Below are 24,728 nucleotides of genomic sequence, written 5' to 3' on the forward strand. Positions count from 1 at the left end.
ATTTTTGCTATGGTAAATGTGCAAACAACTAATTTATAGGAAAGATGGAAATCGAATTCATACATAAACCTTCTACTGAGTTTTTAACCTCTAACCATTATTGAGCCGAAGTTGCAAACACACATTTTGAGCAATAACAACATTTGAATCTTTGAAAATTAGACTAAAATGAGATCTCAAAGATGAAAATCACAAACTCCACAATTTATATGAATGGCCTTCATAAAGAATAAGGACAAATATAATGTAAATATTGTACAATGATGCGAATAAAAGTCATTTATGGAAATTCAAAATAGATGGCACAAGGGAAAGTGAAACTACAATTAGTATTATACTGAGGAATAAACCAATGAAACCTTTGAATAATATATGTGAATGATCAAATATTAAAGAAGACTTTAGTTTGATCCTCAATGTCATCAAACAAGCAGTAGATGTTTCCACATGTAAGAGATTAATGTGTATTGTGATTTTCTTTAACCATCTTGAGGACCTTATTAAGATGATTATTCTTGAAAGATCTGAAGATTTATTTCAAATGGTGCAGAAAAATTAAGAGGTTCTAGATCTGAATAGACATTAAAAAAGAAAGCTTGAACAAGAGGCAAATTGAAAAAAAATTATGAATGTCCAAAGAGATCATAAACCAAAGTTTGCATTCATGATTTTTGTTTTGTTTTTCAAATGCAAAGACATAGACTCAATTGGATAAGAAATTTAGTCATTTGAAGTTGATGAAGATTGGGACCGCTTCATCAAGATCAATTATGTTTTTCTCCTTCAAGGTCACCATTTTCAAAATATTGTCTTGTAAAAGTGATTTATGTCACTTCTCCTAACTCATAAGTTAGTATCCTAACTTTCTCTTGGTTAAGATTATGTTTTAGAACTTGAAGTTTGTATGAGAGTTAGAGTTAATCCTTAAATGCATTCCCAATAGAAAGTGATTGAATAAAGGTTATTATAAGAATTTGAACTTAAGTTAGAATTTAAAAAGATTTTGTAACATATGTTTATCAAATTCTTCTCTTTGTTAGTATGTTTCATTTTTAAATTGAAATTTTAAATGACATATATATATATGTGTGTGTGTGTGTGTGTGTGTGTATGTACATATATATATATATATATATATATATATATATATATATATATATATATATATATATATATATATATATGTACATATATATATATATATATATGTACATATATATATATATATATATATATGTACATATATATATATATATATATATGTACATATATATATATATATATATATATGTACATATATATATATATATATATATGTACATATATATATATATATATATATGTACATATATATATATATATATATATGTACATATATATATATATATATGTACATATGTATATATATGTATGTATATATGTATATATATATGTACATATGTATATATATATGTACATATATATATATACATATATACATATATACATATATATATCTACATATATATATATACATATACATATATACATATATACATATATACATATACATATACATATACATATACATATACATATACATATACATACATATACGTATGCATATATATACATATGTATATGTATATATATACATATGTATATGTATATATATATATATATATATATACATGTACATATATATATATATATGTATATATATATACATGTACATATATATATGTATATATATATATGTATATATATACATATGTATATGTATATATATATGTGTGTATATGTATGTATATATACATATACATATACATATACATATACATACACATACACATACATATGTACATACATACATACATACATACATACATACATATATGGGTATGTGTAGGATCATGGTGTGCCAAAAAGTGGCGATCTAAAAGATATTTAGTTATGAAATGCTTCAAATCATTTCAAAATCTATTCTGAAATTTTTTCCACCCATCCTAATACAAAACCAAAATATTAATCCCTGTATAAGGCCTAGTATTACTTGGATACCACACATAAATGCTCAACTTAAAAAATGTCCCAAAAGCATGTTTTTGGCTTGTTCTTGTGAGTTTTTTGCTTCAAACATGTGTTTGATGAAATTTATTTCACCGAAATTTTCTGAAATGAAAAGGGTTTCTTAAGAATGTTCTTATCTTTCCACAAATGTAATTTCTATCAAATTACGAGTTAAGTAAGCAATTAATATTCATTTTCTAATGGAGTTACATAGAAAGTGATGATTGACATACTGATTGAAAACCAAATATAACTTCCAAATTGTATAACATTTTTAAAATCCAAAAGACTTGTCACATTCTATACCTCTTCTAATATAAGGAAAATAAAAGAAAAATTAAATTTTGTAAATTTTTGAATTAGTTAAGGTGGTTAGACACGAGATTTTTTTAATTCCAAAAATACTATCGTAGAAAATTCATAATTAATTATGTATTTGGAATAAAAATATCCAAAAATATGTGTCACATCCAAAAATGAGTCTACTTCTTATATATAAAATATTATTAAAAAATCTTATCATTTGATTATGATTAAGGTGGTTAGATATACACGTACTTCAAATTTTTGTCCAAATTTTTTTGTACTATTGCATTAAAATTAAAATTTTTGACCAATCAATTTTATTTTTCTTCAGATAAGGCCTAGTAGTTTAGAAACTAAATTTAATTTCCTATAGATTCTTTTCTCACAACATTTTTATTTAAAGTTCATAACAAGTTTAAAATTGCACATCAAGTTGACATAACCTTGTTTTGTTAATTTTTCATTGCCACTTAAGGGCATAGTTTGGTTGACCATGATCTTGCACATGCCCATATATATATATATATATATATATATATATATATATATATATATATATATATATATATATATATATATATATATATATATATATATATATATATATATATATAATTGATTAGAATGAATAGGTAGAATTTGTTAGATTATATGGCATTATAATTTTTTGTAGTGAAGCACTCAACTTAGATATTCTATTAGCTATAAGAAGATTTTTTTGAATGTGATGACATCAATTTTATGATATTATATTTCATATAGAATATTTCTAGACAAAGAGTATTGTAATTTTTTAAATCTAAATTTTAATTTTCTTATATCAATAAAATGGTAATGTAGTAATAGGAAAAAATTCTTAAATTTATAAATACATTTTTAATGTAAATTTATTTATATATTATTAAAATGATAATTTTATTAATCTTAAAAAATTATTAAATGTATATATAAAATTTTAATGTAAACTATTCAAATATAAAATTCTTTATGTATCTTAGATATAATTTTCTTATATTGATAAAATCAGATTAACTTTCTAAAATATTTATTTAAATATGCTAGACATTATTTATTATTTAGCTTTCTTGGTAAGTGTTTTACGAGAATGAAGATGATTAAATTGATCTCTACAATCTTCAATGTTTGCATTATATTTATTCCTTCATGCCTATAATAGTCTTATTATCATTTGTATTCAATCTATTCAAGATTGTCATAAGATTTAGATTTTAATGGTAGATATGAATCCTCAAGGATCAATACTTGTGGCTAAATAAATAATATCCATACCTTCAAAAATTTGAGGTACAAGCTATAAAAAAAAATTCATTTTAGGCTAATCACTTCCTTAAAGAGAGAGAGTGTATGTACGAGGAAAACAAGTATGAAGTGAAAGGAAAAGAAGAAGACAATGGGAGAGATAAAATTAGGAAGAGTGGAGAGGAGATTGGGGAGATGAAGAGATAGAATGATAAAGATGTATGAAGTGATCAATGATATATAAATAGAAACATAGAAAAGATCATTGATAAATATTGAAAATAAAATTTAGATAATGAGAGGTGAATGGTGAAGAGAGGGATACACTAGATAAAAGGAAAGAAACCCTCTATGCCTCTACACCACGATGCTATGTTTGATGTTTCACCAACCCCTAAAGATGCCTCTGCATGCATAAGATGCAGATAGGATAAACTTAGACAAAAGGATGGGAAGATAGGGAGGGATAAATTAGCATATGTAGGTAGAAATATATGAAGAAAAGTATAGGGAGGTAAATAGGGAAAGTTTGTGCATTAAAGAGAGACATATGGATATTAAATAAAAAAGAGATATAGAAATATAGAGTAAGATGGAGAGGGAGGGATATATATGATTAGATAGAGATAATTTTAAATTATTGGTTTCAAATAGCTAGGTTGTCAATTTCATATAGGAAATAATTTTTAGAGGGGTAGATAATTATAATGAAAGATAGAGAGAGAGTGAGGGGGTCAGGGGCAGTGCATAAGATTAATAATATAAAAAAAGAGAGGGGTGGAGAGGTGAAAATAATAATAAATATAAAAATAGATATGAAAATATAATAATAGACTATGTAGAGAGAATCAAGTATTAAAGGACAAGATAGTTAAGAAGGGAGGGACAAAGAGGGCACAAGTGGGAGGTAGATAAATAGGAAGATGAGAGGAGGAATATAACGAAAGGGAATGATAAAGATATAAGAGGTGAAAGATGGATAGTGGTGTTAGAAAGGATAGGGTTGCCATTGCACCAAAAGATTGACTTATTAATGTATGACACAACCATTAGTCTTATAGAGCCATAGGAGGAGTTTAAGCCATGTACAAACCTTGCGAGGGACACTAATCCACTACCAATAATCCCCCTCCTAGCATCACTCATCATGGATTACAAGTTTTGAACCTATGACAAAGCTCTGATATCAATTGTTAGAGAGGATAGGGTTTTCATTATAGTACACCAAAATATCGACCTATTAATGCCCAATATAATCATTAGTCTTATAGAACCAAAAGAGGCATTAATCCATGTGACAAATCTTGTGAAGGATGTTGGTCCATTATCAACCAGTGGATAGATAGATAGATAAATAAACCACATACATAGAGTAGATAGAAGAGAAATAAAGGAAATATTCTGGTATAGATACATGTAGGAGAAAAATATAAAGAGGAGTAATAAAAGCTAGAGATACAAAGGGCGAAAGGGTTGTCTATGTGTGTGTGAATAAGAAAGATATAAAGGTGAGGGTAAAGAAGTAGACATTGAGAGTTTATGAATAACTATTAATTAACAACATCAAACGTATACATGACTATCGACTTAACCCTTGCACTCTTTAGAGGTGCAAGTGCTAGTAAATATATGCTAGATGACATCTTAATATGTATGTATTAACACCTAGAGTTTATAGTTATTTTCTTAATAATTTTAAATTTTTTTATATATTCAATATTTAGTTAATTAATTTTATAGATTATTTGGTAAATATCTAATATTATAATTAGTATTAAATTAATAAGCTTATTTCTTTTTGCATGGAAATCTTGTAAAATTAATATTTGAAGTGCTCAGATTATAAAGTGCTTATAAAATATTAATTATCACAAATACAAATTTTTTCAAATTCTATTCATTATTCATTGTAAAATCAATATATTAAAGTGCTAAAATAGAAAATATAAAGCACTTAATATATTAATTATTTTAAATGCAAATGAATTTAAAGAGATAAGGTATAGTTATAATTTCCTAGAGTCAAAGTGTCTTATAGTTCATCATATAGTGCTATTCGTAGTAGTGGAAGACATTTTTTTTCAACTACAAGCTATAGGGAGTTAATTTTTAGTTTGGCGTAGTTTTTCTTTCTCATGCACTTATTGAGCACTTATGTGCTATTTTTGGCAAGCTGTGAGATAGTTAGGACTTGTTTACACATCTAGATCACCTTGGAGGCCTTTTAAGGCATATTTGAGATGAGCAATTTAACATATGATTTTTGTGGCTGATTTTTTACATTTGACCTAGGGGTTTGCATGAAGTTTTCATCAAATGGAGGTAGATTTTAGTTATCTATTAGTTATAGATGGTTTTAAAATAATATTGGATTGGTTTTATCATATTTTTGAGGAGTTTTGAGAGTTACTTTTATGCGTACTTTTTCACATTTGAGTTAGGCTTTCCGTCCCTACTTGTTGTATTTTCACCTCATTTTAAGCTCTTTTATTTCTTACATTTTTTTTTACACATTGAAAATTTTGAGTTAATTGTTCAAGCACTTTGTATCACAAATTTTTTGCCATTAATCATATAGATTCAATGATTCCTTATCATTGATTCTTGTGCAATATTATCAATTCTTTTATTTTTATATAATGATCATTCTTCATTTAAGCTATATTGCTTATTGTATTTACAAATCTTGATACTTGTAATTGCAAGTGTTTTTTTGTATCCTTATTCCTTTTGAAAAACATTGATAAAGCCTTGGTATTTCTTTTAAAGAAAATTATATTGGGTCCTTGAATAGTAACACTTTTGTAATTGCATGTTTGTCTGCATATTGTGAATCATTTGTATCTTGAGTAATTGGTGTTGATTTAATTGAAGTTACATACAAATAATTGGTGTATCACCTCATTTAGGATTTAGCATTCATTTTACCATTCATCTTCCTGACCCTTTTCTCACATATAATTGATGTAGCAGGCCAATCTCAACTCACAGAGAAACTAATAAATTCATAACAAAACACAATACAAATTCAAAATCACAATTTTTCATTCCTAAAAACTACTTCTACATGGATCTCTAACTCCATTAAATAACAACTACCACAAAAAATAGGAAATTTCTAAATTTGGTAGATTTTGACAGTAGGAAAAACATGCAATTTTTGATAACTTCTAAAAAACCTTTGAAAGCATTTTCAAAGTTTCCTAAATCTACCGTTCAAACCAAAAAGGTGAATTTCCAACTAATCTCTAAAATTTAGAATGAAAATTTGAACTTATTACAAAGCAGAAAAATAAAAAAAACACCTAAGATATTTTAAAATTGAAATTTAGAGGTCAAGATGGAATTTCTGGCTTTTGAAAAAATAAGCAAAATGGCCCCAATTAGGCTAGCTAAGTTGGAATCCACTTCAACTATAGATTATGAAAGAAACCTAGGAAAATCTAAGAAAACCTAGATTCGAGTCAAAAGTTATGACTCTCCAAACTCCCTACATCAATAATTTATTTTAGGTGATATGAAAAGGGAATCGATCTTTCACTCCTAGAGATTCATTCTCACCATAGGATTACCCATAGTTTGAGAGTGTTTCAATGTTCCTACAAGATAGCTAGATTTTGAATATCCCTATAGGTGCAATCCTAATTAATAAAAAAAATGTAACAATATATAGAAGAAAAGAGGTACAAATAAAAGTATGGGTATGACACATTTGATTACTTTTTCATTTTGCACCAATCGAGAGACAATAATTGTCTAAATAAATATAGACTAAATAGATAACAAAGAGAACAACATAGTGAAAAATACAAGATGAACAAAAAGAATACCATGCTAGACATGTCCACTTCAAGCATGCTACCTGTCCCCTATGTTGGATTATAACATTAGGGAAATGTTGGTGAGTCACTGGAGGAACAAATTATAAACTAGTACTTTGGAATACAATGAGATCCAAGAAGGGGTTTTATGGTAATTGCTCTGTTTATAAATAGTAGCAAGTGTTATCTATTTAGAAAAAAAAGTTGCACAAATTAGAATCCATAATAATAATTGCATATTCATCATCACTAACATTCACAATAAAATTATCATCAAGAGTATCTTCCATATCAAGATTAGTAGAATATAAAATATGAACATAATCATCATGTTTATCCATTTATATATTATTACTAAGATTAATCTCCCCCAAAGGCTCAAGCATGGGTTGATAAAAGGAAGGAAAATGTTAAGGTGGAGATATTCTTTGAGAAGCAAGATCATGAGACTTAGCCTTAGGTTGATGGTTCTTGTGATTCTTAAAAGCATGTTAATTTTGATTAGTTTTATGTTATAAATTTGAAGGATTAAGATCAAATATCATAGCTTCAAGAGAGGGGATGACTTTGGGTTGTGGAATGTTTGTTGTAGGAATAGTTGGGGTAGAAAAGGTAGCTATAGGAGGTTACAACTTGTGAAGGATAATATCACAAATTATTTCCACCTTGTATCATTTATAGGACCAATCAAGATGATTAGGATGAGTAGGTGGTGCATAAATGGGATTGATAAGAATAGAGGTCAAAATAGGAATACAAGTCTCAATGGTTGTGGAAGAAGGAGTGTATCCTAAATCTTTAAAATTTTCCATCAAATTATAATCATGAGTGTTAATAAGGTAATATATACCATGAAAAATGGAGATATTATCATCATCATGAATAATAAGCTTTATAATAGCCTCAACATTGGCAACACTACAAGGGTTTTGGTTCTTTGGTACAAGCCAATTCAAAAACTTATAAAAGTCATAGGAGATCTTATCAACTTGGTAAGGAATAACTCTTGATGATTCACCTTTATCATGGAAATATCAAGAAGAGTTAGTCTTTGTGATAGGATTGAGATCATGACTTAAAATGGTGGTATAATTAGGGGTCCTAGGAAGAAAAGAGGAATCATGATCATAAAATCCCTTGAGTCTATGACTTATCATAACCAAAATGATATAGTTCGGACTTAATTTAATAAAGCTCATAAGATGGGAGATTAGAAAAGGGAACTCAGAGATCTTTCCAAAAAAATATCAATGTAACAATGAGCATAAAAAAAGAAATATAAATAAATAGTATAGCTAAATATAACTCAAAAAACATGCAAAGAGTTATAATGCACAATCTAAAAAGGAAAAAGATCGAATCTCCAAGATGAAAAATAGAGGTAAAGAAGGGAGATCAAGGGATATATCTCCAAATTCAAAAGGAAGATATGTGTTGGGTTTTTCAAAATGTGTTTAATAACCAATATAAATATATAGTAAATATACAAGAATGTGAATTAAGTTAATGAAGTTAGGCCAATTATGCATTTTCATCCCTACCCAAAATTCATCTTTCTTTATTATGAAGTGTTTTCTATAAACAAAAAATCTTATGTGAAATCAATTTTTTTGGATGACTTATTTTATAGAATTGCTTCACTACTCCATTTGTAACCTAGGAAGAGCTTGTATATTAATGTGGTCTCCATTTATATTTAATTAAATGATTTTATTTATTTAATGATAGGTTTCCCAAATGTCACTATAGGTATAGATATATCATGAGAAACATCAAAGTCATCTTCATCAGCCATACTAGTGCTCAATATGGCACGGATCAATGGATTGTACCATAACCTTCAATTTTTATCTTGGTACACGATCATACTTTATGATAGTCCATATCATGTGCCGTAGGGTTCCCCACCTATTTAACAATGATAAAAAATAGACCCTAATCATGATATAACAATAAAAATTATAGAAAAAATTATTATATTTATACAAATAATAAATATCTTACCAATAGAAAATAATCATGCCACCATCAACATTACCATGCCAACAATAATTTTTCTTAGCTATTGTGATTAAGTTTTCTCATCTTTAGATGCTAGCAATGGTTTCAGAGATTATAACATTTCCATCACCTTTTCATTTTAATGTGAACAACAATCTAGAAATTATCTCTTGGTTTTGTTCTATGCTATTATTATCTGACTTTATTTTTATTTGAAGCCTTAACCTAGAAACACAAAGGGTTAGTAGAAACCATCTTCTTAATGTTCTTGTCCACTTTGGAGGCCACTATCATTGGTGAGTAGTATTTCTTCTTTCTTGGGGAGAGGACCACACTAGGGGTAAAATCTATCATGCTCATAGTAAAGCTAGCTAACAAATGGGTGGTGTCCTAGCTATCTTTATTCTTCATTTATCTAGTCCTAATCTTCTCCAAGGTTGTGTTGGTCTCTTTACTTCCATATCTTTCAAATCCTCATCCTCCCCTCCTCTCCTCTTTGATTATTTTCTCTTTCCTATCACTAATCTCAAAATCTATTTCCTCATTAATGTCCCATTAATTATAGGCCTTTAATTTTTCGTACACCCTTAATTTTCTTCCTCCAAATTAGCTAGGCCAATTTTCTCACTCTTCTCAATTTAAACCTTATTCTAGGCCCTATTCTTTTTCCATTTTTTACGAGGTGTGGATAAGAGAGAGGTTTTTGGAGTGGGGGCTACATCGTGACCCCACTAATTCTAGGTGGGTAATGTGAGTCATAATTATTAATAATAGAGCGAGTAGGGGAAAGGGCTAGGTGGAAATTGTAAAGATGAAGGATTAAGCCTTGGTGTAGAGTAGTGTAACTTTTTCCCTTCTTTTTCCTATCCCTAATATCAATAATAGTGGCCTTTAGATCATATAGAAGGAAAAAAGGGGATAGAAATTTAATTATGGTGTGTAAAGTGATTAAGCAATGGAAAATGATAAAAATAGAAGACTCCAAACCTACCCTCTAGGGTTAGATATTTCATGAGGATAAGGCATACTTCATTCCATGGAGATGGGAGGTTTCCACTGGTGAACCCATCAAATAACCTCACAAATTTTTTATTTTTCTTAAATAATGTTTTCATGTTGGTCTCACCTATGAGTTTAGTGACTTTTTTCCATTACCATCGATTCATAGCAAGACTAGTCACCATTGGAATGCTTTCTTCATTAATATAGAAAGAAATACCATTAATGATAACTCTCTTATCTACCCAAAAATTGATGAACTGAGCTAAAATATTATTGTCATTCCTAACCATGACTTCCATGAAAGGAACAAGACCACCTTCACTTAGGGACATCTAGGTACAAGTTTTCCTGGCATAGTCCTAAATTCTAGAGGGCTTAATATGGACCATATGCCCCCCACTTTTGAGCCTTGCTCATAATTCTTTCAAAACTCCAGATTGCTAAGATTATGAATACCCTGAATCTTCTCAAAAAAATTAAGGAAAAAATGAAATCAAATTGCTTCATTAAAGAATTTGAAGCTACATGAAAGTAATAATTACAAGTCATGCATTTAAAAAAGTTTTCCCATCAGTTGTAACTAGACACATGTGTACTTTCATCCTTTCCCTTCCCAAAGAGCTATCTAAGACTCTAGGAATTTTATTTAGACAATCCATTTAAATGTTTCACTATTATGTAATAAATATCTTCCTTTTGATTTAATGTGACATAATATCCAAAATCTCTACCAACTTACATCCACTCTATTTCTTAATTACCACATCAAACTCTTTTCGATGCCTACTATAAGTAAAATAATAGACAATTTTGCCTACTATATCATTTCAATTCCAAATTAAATCCATATACCACCCTAATGAGGTAGCTACCTACAATATCCAATAAATTGAAATTATTATGAACTTACTCATTCGACACTTTTTAGAGAAATTTGTTCCTTCTCAATTAGTGTATGAATCTCAATTGTGATTGCCTCCATCTACCTCCAACATCATAAGAATTTGACTTGTAGTCCCAAGTTTTCCATAGAATTTTCCACAACATTCCCATATGTAGAATTGTGTTTTAGGTCAAATCTTTGGATCTTAGTGATGAGGTGTCAAATGTCCCCCAAAATACACCTCTTTGTGACTACTCAAGGGAATAATTACTTTTGCTCGAATCCATGACCAACAAGAAGTCACCTTCAATGCTTAAATGCCTCTAAATGAGATTGAAAAATAGCTTAGATACCCAAAAAAAAGCCATAGATTCAGCCACATTATTGGTTGCACTACCTAGGTTTCTTCCATAAGGCAAGAGCCATCTACCAGCCAAATCCCTAATGATTCTCTCCCCTACAACACCCCCATTCCTTGCTACTCCATCACCTTTTGGGAGGGGGGGGGTGTGAGAATTTCCATTTATTGTTTCTTATTCTCATTTATTTTAGTATTATAAAACTTGTTTAATTCCTTCAAGTGGTTCCATTTAATAATAATCTTCTACTCATCTATCTATGGGAGTCCTACAACATTTTCTATTTACTAGATTCTAGGTTCTCCTTTAGAAATTTGATAATGGTGTCACCCACAATCTCTACCTTCTTCTCCACCTCCCTAAAGATCTAGTTATTCCTCTCCTTGTAGATCCCCAGGTAGACATAAGGAGGAACCATATTCCATAATATTTTGAGTAAGGGATGTGTAAAGGTATAATCCTAGCTTAGGAAAAATTTGTAAAAGTCAAGGAGAAAAACCCACTCAACCTAAAGTTTCCTCAAAATAGAATGACATATCCTCCTATAAAAGTAGTGGATAAAGATATGATGTATAATTTCCTCATCTTACTTTCATAGATAGCATCTACTGGGGATTTGGATTCCTCTTTTACTCAGGTTGAAAATAGTGAGAATTTTCAAATGTAAAGAACTACTTCAAAAGAAACCTATTTTAGATATAAGATGACAGTCCAAAATTTCTTCCAATATGGTTATGTGGTGTCATTATAAAATAACATACAATAAGAAGAATTCATAAAAAATGTACATTTGAGGAGTGTTTCCAAGAAAACCTATCATCATCCAAAATAAGAGTGATCATATATGACTCAAGAAGCTCTTGGAGTTCAATAGCTAATGAGGTCAGATTGCCAGGTATTCCAATCCAATATTTTTTTCAACTTCTTTGTATATACAAGTAGTCACTAACCATTTCCCTAAAATTCTACTTTATAACATGCTTAAATTGATAGAATTTACTATGGGCTAGAGGTTCCCTCCTAGCCACTTATCTTCCTAGAATCTAACTCTATTCTGCTTTCCCACTAGCCACCTCAATCCATCTTTTAGTATCTGACAATTTTTCAACACATTATTCCAAATCATGGATCCCTACGACCAATTAGTTTCTTAAATATAGTAAATAAATGGAGTATTGTTTAGGTACTTAGCCTTCATTATGTTGGGCTAGCCTACCTAGTTCTTCAAGAACCTCAATCTCACCTTAGAATTGAGGGATCTATTCAAGATATCCATTATCCTTCTTACCCCTAACCTTCCTTTACCCTTAGGTTTACATTTCATTTCCCAATTTACTAGTACGAGCTTATTTTTTTCCTTACTACCTGTCCATAAAAAAATTCCTTTGAAGTTTCTCCAAATTCTTCACCATAACATTGGTAATTTTCAATAGGGACAAAAATACACTATGACCTCTTTCAGAGAAGCTTTGAAAAGTTCAAGCTTCCTTGCACTATTCAAAAATATTTCCTTTCTAGCTAGTGATCATTTTATGCATTCTTTCTAGGATTGTGTTCCAGAGTTGATTACTCACTTCTTTCATAGTTAGTGCATGACCAAGGTAAGTATCAAGAAGACTAATAGATTGATAGCCAATCATGTTCTATATTTTCATCTAGATATCTTGATCAGTGTTAAAGAAATAAATTTTACTTTTACAAAAATGTAAATGTTTCCCTGAGCTTTCAAAATAGTCATCCAACAAGTTTCTCCAAATTCTTGCTTCCATAATTGAAGCGTATCTATATAGAAAGATTTCATTAATGAACTATTGTATAACCTCTAGAGGGATATTGGTAGTATCCTTGACACCAATATTAGTTCCCAAATCAGCTAGTTTAGAAAAGCACCTACCTAAAACATTAGCAACTATGATAAATAGATAAGGAGAAAAGGGGCCCACCTGTCTCAAACCCCTACCAACCTTTAAAGATCCCCATGGAGTACCATTAACAATCACAACACAATTATAGTTTCCACCATTATTTTTTTCATACCCACAACTTTATAATTAAAAAGAAAAGTCTTCTCTAGACCATATACATAAATTCCTAGTCCACCTTATCATAGGTTTTTGAAATATCAAATTTAAGAGCCATACCAAGGATTTTTCTTTTGTCCATTGAGTGGATTACCTCATGTATGCTCACAAAAACATCTAGAATCTATCTCCCTAGGATAAAACCCTTTTGGGGAGTACCCTTACAATTCTCCATCAATGGCTTAGTTCAATTTACCAAAATATTAGAAATTTTTTTATACACCATATTACATAGGCTAATAAGTTAGAAATCAGAAAGACTCTTAGGATCATTAACCTTCAAAACAAGGAAAATAAAGTTTTAATCAGCCTCCATGGCAACTTACCATTTTTGAATAAATCTCTAGAAGTCCTTGTCAAATCCTCCTTAAGAATCTCCTAAAAGTGCTAAAAAGTATCAAGGGAATCCATCTAGTCTATGGGCTTTATAGGCCTTCATTTGAAAAAATAGTCATTTTGACTCTCTCCTCAAAAACATTACTAGTGATGAGGTCATTTTCCTCCTATCGTCACACTCTAGGAAGGTTCTATATGAGCTTATCTCTCTTGTTTTTATCCAAATTCCTATTTGTGCCATTATAGGAAATAATGAAATAAGAAAATGCCCATCTCGCCATCTCATCATAGTCTACCAGAGTACTGTTGTTATTATCTTGGAGTCAGGTGATAGTATTTCTCATCTTGTTTTTGGAGGTTGGACTATGGAAAAAGGTTGTATTTCTATCATCCTCTCGTAATCATTGTATCCCATATCTTTGTTTCCAGTATGTTTCCTCTTTGGTAGTAGCCTCCTCACATTGGTTCCTACATACTTTTTCCTCCTTAACAGTATCAATAAACACATCCTGTTTAGGCATAACCTTCTAAAGTTCCACTATTTTTGATTCAATCTCCTCCTTCTAAAAAATATCCCTAAAAAAGGATTTCCTCCAACCAATGGAATTCTCCCTAACATTATATGAATGTTCAACATTTAAAAAAAATAATGGTTTGACATATTTTATCTCATAAAATATTGCAAGAATTAATTTTTCCATAATTCGTTAAAAAGTGCCCCCAAATGAGTTAGTGCTGAAATATTTAGGATACCTGGATAACAATGTAATAGGAATTTCATTCATATATTCATGATTAGCATTGAATAAATCAATTTATCATATAATTTTGTCTATCCTTTTTATACTATCAATTCAAATATTAGATCCTTAGGAAAATTCTTACACAAATACTATAAAATATCTTAAATTTATGTCATGATAATATTTTCAATGGAAGAGAGAGGTGCCATGCTAAGCCTCTATAGAGATTAATTTTTTACAATGTTTACGTACAAGTTTTAGTTGTGATGAGATTGAATGAGGATAGTTTTTAACATTTTCAATGAAAGAGAGAGGTACCATACTAAATCTCTATAAAGAATGTTTAAATGGGAAATTTCAAGTGGATACACTTGGATCAAAACTACCGTTGAATGTACTTTTTTGAAGCTCACCTAAATAACTTTATGTCAAATATTAACGAGTTGACACAAAATCAAAGGTAGGAGAGAGAAGCTCTATGACACTTACAACATTTTTGGATATCTAAGTCTATAGATATTTCATTTTGTATGTCAAGATTTTTAGGTGGATAGAACAAGATACAAAATGGACCACATGGGTAAACAAATGGGTTAATAAAAATAGTAGAGGAAATTGTATTATCTCATGTAATTAGTTTTGTATATCCTATGCATAATGATAATATCAATTTTCTCTACCATTAGGATAGGCCTTGTTGTAGTAGTAGTTCATATAATTTTTTTGTATAAGTTGTATTTACTAGTCACACCAAATTTTGAGTTCTAAGTGCTCAATCATAATGAATATAATTTTTGAGTTAAGTAAAACAAAAAATAAATGTAATCATAATAATATTTTATTCAAAAATATTTTTGAAACATCAATTCAATATTATATAGTTTACGTGAATAATCTACATGGTAATACTTCTGTAAATGGATATATCAGATGCATGGATAAAAAGGTTAATAAAAATATTAGAGGATAACATATTATCTCAAGTAATCATTTTTCTATATCCTAAACATAATGATAATATAGATCTATGTTAAATTAGGATAGGATTTGTTTAGTAGATGTTGATATATATTTTTGTATACATTGTTATGATTAAATAAGATGGGATAGGGCCCAAACCCATACAACCAAAAGAAGTAGCAAGAGCATAGAACAAACATCAAGCATAACAAGTAGGTTAAAAGGAATTTACAAGAGGTGGTCTCAAAAGGATTTTTGTGGAAGCCACAAGAAACAAGACCTAGGTCCAAAAACTAAGAGATTGCAATCTGAAAAACATAGGGGTTTACGTTAGAACCCCAAACTAGATACCAAAGAGAAACCCTTGCACCCAAAAAAGGAGGGGCAAGGAAGAAGAAAAACCTTCAAAGATAAACACAAAATATAGAAATCATCAAGAAGGAATCTAGTAGAACCCAACAAATGAAAAGAGAAGGAAGTCACTCCAACTTGAGAAGTGAGAGAGAAAAACCAATCAAAGGAAGACATTTTGCTAGAAAGAAACCCACCACCTAGCATCTATGTGAGGAAGGGAACCTAATACCAATTGAAACTTCTTACCAATAGATATCCTCCTCAAAAGGATGCGCCTCCACTTCAAAGGGATCTCCCACCTAAAAAGGAAACTTGAAATAAGAGAATAATGGAGAGAAAAAAATCTTCCACAAAGAAACCAAGTGAGTTTTCACCTCTATAGATAAAGAATATCCCTTTATAAGAGCCCTATAAGGAGATAACCAACTAGAGAATACCTTGATAAAGAACAAGGAAAAGAAGGGGAAAGAGCAAGACCCTCAGTATAAATTAGCCTCAAAAAATTGAAAGCAGCAAAGAGAAAGGAGAAAAAAAAAGGATCTTCAAACCCACCAAACTAAGAAAAGAGAAGTAGGAGAGTAGAGGAGAAGATCCAACATGGCAGCAAAAGCCTAACCACAAGGGAAACACCATGAAAATCCTTAAGAAATTTTAATAAGAAAACCTAGAAACATAAGCACCTAGTGATAATACACCAATTGAGATAAAAGAAAAGATGTACAAAGAGAAGAGAGGAACCCTAGGATTCCAACAACCATATTTGATATAAGGAATCATTAGTGATATATGACTCACTAAAAAAGGAAAGGCTTTCAAACCCAAAAAGAGGTAGTGCATAAGATAATTTCATAACCCACTATTAATTTATCTTGCGACAAATGCCTGACAATATTCTCTCACATGTGAGCCAAAATACATAGATAAGACAATAAACCATACGCAAAAAGGAAAGTCACAAAGCCATGGAGAAGAGAACATAGGTACTTGCTTCATAAGAACAAATACAAAAAAAAAATAGATATATGGCTCCTATATACTCCAAAAAGGAACCAAACCTTGCCTCTAAGATCTAAGAGACAAACCCACGCAATGAAAAAATCTACAAAAAATGGAGTCCCAGTCTAAAATCCCTCTTAGTCTCCAACATCATGCCACAAATTTTCTGACTCTCCAATGATGCTAGAAACCTTAGCATTATTTCCACCCCCACTCATCCCTCTACTTATGAAATACTAAAAGTAAGAATTATTTTTCTATAGATTATTACTTATGGTATTAGTTGTATTTATTATTCAAACCAAACATGGAGTTCTAAATTCTATTTCATAGTAATAAATATCATTTTCTAATTATGTAATAAAAGACATACAAGTAATCATAATAATATTTTATTTGCAAATATTTGTGAACCATCTTTTAACCTTACTAGGAACATTGGCATAATGAAGATTAGTTGCTGTAAGTGTGTTGCCATTGATTGGGCATTACTTGAGGAGAATCAACTATCTCAAGGAAATGAATAGACATCTTCACTAGTCAGTATCTAGGAGAACGAGACAAGGAAAAGGCTATCAAAGTCAACATGAAGATTCATCACAATGACATGGTAGAATGGGTATAGAGAATATTCAAATTTGGTTTTATTATAATAGGAATGATAAATTATAGGAAGGACAACTAAATCAAGATGAGGCCTAGAATAGATAGAAAGTACTACTAGTCTAAACCCTATATCATAGGTGCCACATATCCCTCATGAATAGTTTAGCAGTCTAAATTAAAAATTTGAATTCACTAGTTTTAGTTGGATAATATTTAAGGGTTTTGAAAATAGTAGATTAAAAAGGGAGACTTCACAAATTCAAATGAGTTGGCAGTGTATAGAATGATGCTAAAGAAATTGAGAGAGTTGGCGTAAGAGAAACAAAATGTAAAGAAAAAGTGAAAGCTGAGAATGGTACACTAAAGTTTTTTAAAGGAAGAATAGAATGAAATATGAAAGCTATTAAATTAATAAAAGTACAAAGACACAAATTTAAATCTAACTAGGAGAAGAAGTGTGCACTGTAGAAATGGGTGTGTAAAGAAGTGTTAAAAAGAGTGGTACATAAGGATATCATAGAGTATGCCCAAGCAATAAGTGGAGACTCTGTTATCTCAAAAGGTATTCATTGGAGATATATCAAGAAAATAGTGTTATATATTTTATATCACATTTTATTCCTCTATAACAATCATATTCATCTTGTAAGCTCTTAACAAGGCATGCTTTAGTAGAAAGAACATCTTAATTTTTTTAATAAGGTGCCTCTAAAAAGGAGTGCTAAATCTTGTAACAAGGTAGTCCTTGTAGGCTTACTATAATCTTAACAAGTTACTAGCATTCTTAATAGAATGTGTTCACAAAAGAAACAAGGTGTAGCTCTTGACTAAGAAACCTTCTATCTATAGTAAAAGGCTAGTGGGCATATTATCCCCATTGTGGTTTTTATCTTCTCATCGAGAGTTTCCATGTACAAAATCTATATTTCTATTAATGAATTCTTTTTTGTATGAGTTTACTTGTTTCTATCTCACTTTATTTATAATCATGTTGGTTCTCAAGTGGATTTTAGTTAGTATACTTCAAGAGGTTAGAAGAATAATCGGTTTTAGAGTTGGTACTACTTCCTCCCCGGTCCTTAGTTCCAATTGGGACCAAGAATTTGTATTAGATTATGGAATGTGATAGCTTCAAGTCTAACAACTTGAGGGTAGATCAAACATCAATCATGAAGAACAAGAATCTGTATGAAGAATATCTAGACACTATAGAGGACTTGAAAGAAAAGCTAAGAGAGTCATTATAAAAGAGAAAGAATCTTATAAAGAAACTCAGTGAGAGGCATGAAATCATTGAGAAAATGGGAGAGTAGAGAAACTGAGATGAATCTAAAGAAACTATCTCTAACCTCATATCTAATAAGAATAATTTAAGAAATTTGGTTGCAAATATAAGGAGACAACTAGTAGAAGCATAAGAGAGAGTGAGTCAAGCACAACAAGGGAAAATTGATGTTGCATAGACACTAGAAAAAGCTGAAAAAGTACTAAGTGAGGCCATAGAAGCAAAAAGAGAAGACAAGAAGAACACTAAAACAAATTACAAGAAAATAAAAAGACTAATTGAGAATCTAAGAAACACCAATGAGACAAATGATAAGTTGTGGAAGTTTAATTATAGCTTTGGGAGGATAGATGAGAAACAAAAATATTAAAGGAAGAGAAAGAGCACAATTGGTCTTGGCTATGAAGGAGAAAGTAAGAATTAAAGTAATGAGACATTTGAGAGAACAAACCAGACCAAACGAGGAAAAGGAAAAATATTTTCTACAGGTAAATATTTGAAGAAATCAACTTTTCATTATTTTGGTAAAGTAGCTCACACCTCAAATCTATGTTGGCATAAAAAGATTGCACCTAGTACAAAATATGATTTCTATGGTTACTATTAAAAATGCCACTAGTATGATCACTCATCCCAAGAGTGCACATCTTATTCTAATGAGAATATATTTGATGGGTACTATTACTACTATAACAAGTATAGACAGATGGAAGATGTATGCCAATCAAAAGAATGAAAAAATCAATAGTCTTAGAGAACCTCTAATCTAGGCTAGAATAAAAAGTCAACACACCTACATGTTCAACTTGTGAGAACAAAGGACATACAGGATAATCACTTCCAAAAAGGAACTAGTCAAATGAACCATTTAGCACAATGGAGAGGAACATGCATAACCTATTACTATAACAACAAGATAGGTCATCTTGCTAAATATTGTAGATAAATAAAAGTATCCCAAGTGAACATCTTGGAAAAAAAAAGCAAAGAATAAGATAGTGGAAAAGGAGGAATTCAAAAAGGAATTTGACAACATATGGGCAAAGAAAGAAAATAAAATAAAAGAAGTTAAGTTTGAAGAAGTAAGAATCTCATTTGTTGAGGGTTAGAGTTTTGCAATAAACTAAGCTAATCTCAGTGTACAAGGGGTTGAATGATAAAGCACATACCATACATAGATTCCCAATTAAAAATATATATAAGCTTGTATGAAACAAGCATGATGAGCCTTTATCATGAAAGGAAAAAGTTGATATTTTGACCATTGTTCGAAGGGTTATTCATATTAATTACAAAAGGATAGGTAGGTAAGCATCATGTTAACCATTTCTCATTAACACTAACCTAGTGATAGCTCATTATAAGATATAAATAGGTTAAGAATGATACAGAGGGATTTTAAAACCTTTTGAAAATCAAATACACAACTTCAGGATTTACATGCATGAATGCATATTTCAGCAATTGCATAGAAATTTAATGAAATGAGCATCAACACATGAAGATGTTGCACATTCAAATCTACATTACAACTGAGCTTTCCTATAACATGATATGAGACAATAATGCATAAACAAATAAATGCATGAAATTATAGAGGATCATCCAATGGCCAAAAAAGGCCATTTGAGGAACTTTAGAAAACTCCTATGTAAAGACCACTCTCCAAACAATAGAGAGATTCGACTGATATGAAATGAAAAATAAAAAAATACTAAACTATTAAGATCTGATTTTCCAATTTCTTCAAAAATGATGATCTAAATACAAACAAAAAGATGCATGTACAATACTACACAATCACAATCATTTAAAACTAAGACTCAAGAAAATTATGGGAAAACTCAAGGACTTCATTCTATTCACTTTCTCCCAAAGAGATCTCTCCCAAAAATCTCTCTCCCAAAAAATGTCTCTTACAATATGCACTCTTTCTCTTTTTGAAAAACCTTTTAGTGTAACTCCCAAGAAACCATCATAGCTTTCTTGTGGTAGTTACATTTTGAATGCCTACACATGATGCTTTAGGAATATTCATCATTTTCTTCCTTTTGATTTTTCCCATAAAACATTTTCAAAAATTAGAAACCTTTAGCACACCAAAAGAAAACTAAAATAAAATCATACTAAGTCCTAAGTGGATAATGTTGGGTAGGCTTATAAGAATTTTGCCTAAACATTTCCACCACATGGAAAAAGAACATTTATTTTAGAATATAAAACTCTAAACTCACACACACACATACAAACATTTCAAATTTCAAATTTTAAACAATTTTTTTTTGATATTTTCTTTGTGCCCCTGCATGTTTTGTAATCTTTTAGGCTATCTTCCTATCACCAGCAGGCTTCTTGTCACAATATAATTATGCATAAATAATGTTGCATGCTATCTTCATGTCGCCACTAGACTTCCTATCATAGACGTGCTCTTGCACCATACTCTAGAATTTCAAAAGTTTCAAAATCCCTTGGAAACACCTAAAAAAAAAAAGCATTAGAAAAACATAGGGATCCCTTTAGCTTGACTTTTGGTTTGTACTTGGCCTTCCTTGAACTTGTATTTTTTGAATTTTCTCTTTCTCCTTTATCTTTACCTTTGGTTTGTCATCCATAAAAATAATTTGTTGCTCACTATGCATCCACTTCATCATATTTTGAATTTGTATGGTTGGTACATACACATGTAAGTTCATCACATTTTGAATTTTTATTATTGTTGCATACACTTAAACTTTTATTCTGAATTTTGTCCCAAAAATAATTTGTTACCTTGTCATAAACATATTCAGCTTCCTCTTCTTTTTCCATAATATCATCAGATATCTTTTCTTTGGAAGCTTCTTCATGCTGAGTCTCCATATTAGCACCATACCTTTGCCATTCTCCCATGATGGATACAAACTCTTCCCATAAATCATATTATTTTTCATGACTTACTAATACACATTCTTTATCTTTTTCCTCACGCCATTGCTCTTGGCATTTCACTTCACCATGCATATTTAAGGCTTCACCATTTTCCTTCAAAGTCTTGTTCATAGGAGTACCTTCTAGCATTATACTCATCTCTATTTTCAAAGGAAACATTATTGTTCCAACCATAACTTTATCACACTCAAATCCCATAGGACTTGCCTCTTTACTTCTCTCATCAATATTTATTTGTTGCACTTCTTCTTGCTGCAATTTAAGTTCTTGCATTTTGTATTCTTGCCCTTCCAAAGGACAACTTACATCTATCATTATTGATAGTTTTGTCCTAGCTACACATACATCTATACTCTGTTTGGCTGCCTTCTCGATAGTTTCATTATCCTCTACCAAAAATTCTTTCACTTTCTCTTTAATTTCATAATGTATTGGAAATGCTATCCTATCAATAAGGCCTAGACTTCATGATTCCTTTCATGTTTCATCATCTTTCAATGGAAAAAACACCATCTTCTTTCCATCCTTGTTGATGGTATATGTTTTCTCCCTACAATCATATATAATTGACCTATCATATTGCCATGCTCTTCCCAAAATCAAGTGGAAATCATTTAAAGGCATGATATGACATTCAATTGTATCAAAATATGGTCTAATATTAAGAGAAACATATGATTTTTCAAACACATCAATCCACTATTCATCTCCTAACCCATATGCTCTATAAGATAAATCATGAGGTACTCTTGGAAGATTCAATTTCTCAACCATTTCTACTAATATTATTTTTTCAAAGTAACCACTGTCAACTACAACTTTGCATACCTTGTTTTTGCATTTACACTTTGTTCAGAATATAGAATATATTTGGTTGTAGCATTGTCTTTCTGCTTCTTCTTCTTCTTCCATTATGATGGATAGCCACACTCTAGAAACCTTTCATGGATATACTGAACTCAAAGGGTTGCTTCAAAAGCTCACACTCATAAATTTATAAACCTTCACAATTTGCACATTTTATACTTCTATAGTGACATAATCTACTACGCGAACATATAACATAAACATACTCTATTATGAATTTCACTTCAAACTCTACTATAGGACAAACAATTGCTTCACAAAAAGAGAACTGATCTTCTTCTCACAAGCTATAATCCACTTGATCTTTCATTTTCTATCAAAAATAAAACCTATGTTCATTTACTTCCCATTCTACTACTGAAATATGACACACCATGTATAAAGAAAAATATCTTCCCTTATTTTTGTAGTAAAAAAATACTTTAAGTTTCTATTGTATTTCTACTACAATAGGAACATATAATGCTTCAACAACATAGGAAATTTAAATAGAACAAACCTTGTTTTCACAAAAAAATTCAGTCTTGTTCTTTCACTCATTTCCTTCAAGTAGTGGTAATTATGTCTTCACGTCGACAGGAATTTTGTCAAACACTTATCCCCTCAACTAAATAGAACTAGCCATACTTTAACCATGACCATAACAAATTGTCCAACTTGATGCTACTGATTTTAGAGTTGGAAATTTATTTCCAAATGGTAAACTTGAATTTATTTCAACCACATTCCTTCCTAATACTATGAAAATCAGCGAAGAAAAGACTTTCCAAATTGCTACCTTCCTGTAGCAATAGTGACAATAAATAGGATAGTTTTTAGAAATGAGTTTGTTTGACCCCTCAAATCATGAGATAAATTTTTATGGAAACAATGAAAGTTGTTCAAAACATAATGAACTATTCTCCCACCAATTTTAGGTCTCTATGAAACTATATGTGACTATTAATTTTTTTCTTTGGACTATAAATCTAAAATCTGAACAAACTAGCTCCACATAATTGTGCATAACTTGCTCATTTCTAAATGAAAATTAATCAAAATTGAATCGAATGAGATTATGTTCAATAATATTTCCAAAAATATCTCATGCATAACAATGAAATACTTCATTAAAAAACAAGGAAAGGCTTTCCATTGCACTGCAAAAAATCAAGAAGCTTCAGATTTAAGGAATGTTGATATGCATGCAATAGTTTCAACTTCGGATATTTCTCTTTCAAATGATAGTGATTTACTTCCTTTGATTCATCTAAGTAATTTAGGAACAAATAAATCCAAGACTCATTTTGATCTCTTCTCCTTCAACATTCATAGAAAAATATGTGATTTGATTCTTTCCTACATGGAACCCCATATAACTTCAAAATCAAATACCAAATCACCTTTCCCTATCCAGATCTTTTGCTGGGCTCTGATACCAAAAATGATGAAGTGGGATTTTAAAAACCTTTGAAAATCAAATACAAAACTTCAAGCTTTACATGAATGAATGCATATTTAAGAAAATGCATATAAATTTAATGAAATAAGGGTCAACAAATGAAGATGTTGCCCATTCAAATCTGCATTACAACTAGGCTTTCTTGTAACATGATATGAGGAAACAATGCATAAAATTAAAGAGTATCCTCCAACTGCAGACAAATACCATTGGATGAATTTTAGAAAACCCCCATGCAAAGACCACTCTCAAAACAATAGAGAGATCCAACTAATATGAGATGAAAAATTAAGAAAATACTAAACTATTAAGATTTGATTTCCAGATTTCTTCAAAAATGATGATCTAAATACAAATAGAAAGATGAATGTAGAATACTACACAATCAAAACCATATAACACTAAAACTCAAGAAAATTATAGGAAAACTCAAGGACTTCATTCTAT

Source organism: Cupressus sempervirens, chromosome 5, assembly GCF_028749045.1.
Source record: "Cupressus sempervirens isolate cs-2001-9-10 chromosome 5, ASM2874904v1, whole genome shotgun sequence".
In the NCBI taxonomy this organism is placed as follows: Eukaryota; Viridiplantae; Streptophyta; class Pinopsida; order Cupressales; family Cupressaceae; genus Cupressus; species Cupressus sempervirens.